At 40.7% G+C, this 1,554-nt stretch overlaps 1 non-coding gene across 1 annotated transcript; it reads right to left on the minus strand.

Moving 5' to 3' along the window:
• Positions 1 to 650: 650 nt before the first annotated feature.
• Positions 651 to 723, minus strand: Trnaa-ggc (transfer RNA alanine (anticodon GGC)). Its single transcript has one exon. It is a non-coding gene; the product is annotated as a tRNA-Ala (tRNA).
• Positions 724 to 1,554: the final 831 nt, after the last annotated feature.

Here is a 1,554-nt window from a genome sequence, read left to right on the forward strand (position 1 = left end):
TCTCACCTCTTCTGTGGGTTGATCCATTCATGGATTCATAATTTAATGGCGTTATGGGGAGGTGGGACACTGGAGGCGTGGCTCTGTCAGCCTTTCCATCATGAAGTAAGCCACTGACTCTACCATGTGCTCACCAGCACAACATTCTGCCTCACGTCACATAGGTCCAGAAGCCACAGAGCCAAGTGCCATGGACTGAAACCTCAGAAACTATGAGGCAAAAAATATATATCTTTCTCTCTTAAATTGTTTATCACAGGTATTTTGATGAAGCAACAAAAAGGGACTAACACAGCCTTCTTCCTTCATAGAAGGAAGAAGTGATGGCTGGAGCACTAATAGCCATCTTGGGCCATGGGAATAATCTTCAGAGTGAAATGCAATCCTAAAGATGATCAAGAAAAAAGACATGGAGAACCAGAAACATTGATCATCTTGTAGGCACCCAGATCTCTTCTACTTCTTTTTCAAAAGATAATAAACTTCTATCTTAAGCCACTGTCATTGTGTCTTTGTTATAAACTATTCAATGTAACTCTTACTGGCACATATGGACTGAATTCTAAGACGGGTCTTCAGAAATCAATGTCTATCATAAACATTCATCAATTTAACAACTTCCTTTAAAAAAAATTTCTTACTACTTATTTTGGTGGTACTGAGGTTTGAACTCAGTGCCTCCTGCTTGCCAGGCAAGTGCTCTACTATTTGAGCCATACCCCCAACCAACAACTTTCTAAATGATCAGTTTGCTTAAATTCATTTCTACTAATTATAAAGTTTATACCAATTTGCATTTTCCAGAGCCTTTTAAAGTTTACTGCATTCTGGAATATGGTATTTCTACTTATTCTTTTCATAGTGTTAGATATTTAATGAATTTCAAGGACCTTATTAAAAGCTCAGTTTTGCTCCCCACCTTTTCTAAAGTCACAGAGAAGTAAAAGTTCAGAGTCATGGGGACCTGGGGAACGATGACTACAAGACCCTTTTCATGTGTTTCCTTCATGCCTAACCACCAAGAACACTTGGTGTGCCAATGAAAGCACACTCCCAGCCAGCCACACGCACACAACACCCAGCCCCACTGTGACTTCAGGTGCAAGCCCAGGCAGACTCTGTTTGTCCATTTGATGAAAGAAAGTTTCCAGCTCACTTGTGACAAACACTGCACCTAAGGGAAAGTCATCTCATGTTCAAATACGAAATACAAAAGCTTTGGATGGTGCTCAGAGGGTCTGAAGCAAAAACGCTCATGAGTGACATAAATAGAAGTGTACATTACAGAAAGGAAGAAAAAGGTGAACCGTCTTGAGAAGAACCGCAAGGCATTAACTTTGGTACCATTATGTTTTTTCTAGACATGGTCTCTCTGCTGTTCTGAAGATCCCACGTGCACTGTGAACTAGTTGACTCTTTTGATTGCTCAGATTTAGAAAATGGGATAATGACCTCATGGGGCCATGGTGGGGATTAGGTGAAATATAATTAGGGTTACATGCATAGTGAGCAGAGCACTGCATCTGGCATACAAAGGACATGTGCTTGGTGGCT

Source organism: Castor canadensis, chromosome 6, assembly GCF_047511655.1.
Source record: "Castor canadensis chromosome 6, mCasCan1.hap1v2, whole genome shotgun sequence".
NCBI lineage: Eukaryota > Metazoa > Chordata > Mammalia > Rodentia > Castoridae > Castor > Castor canadensis.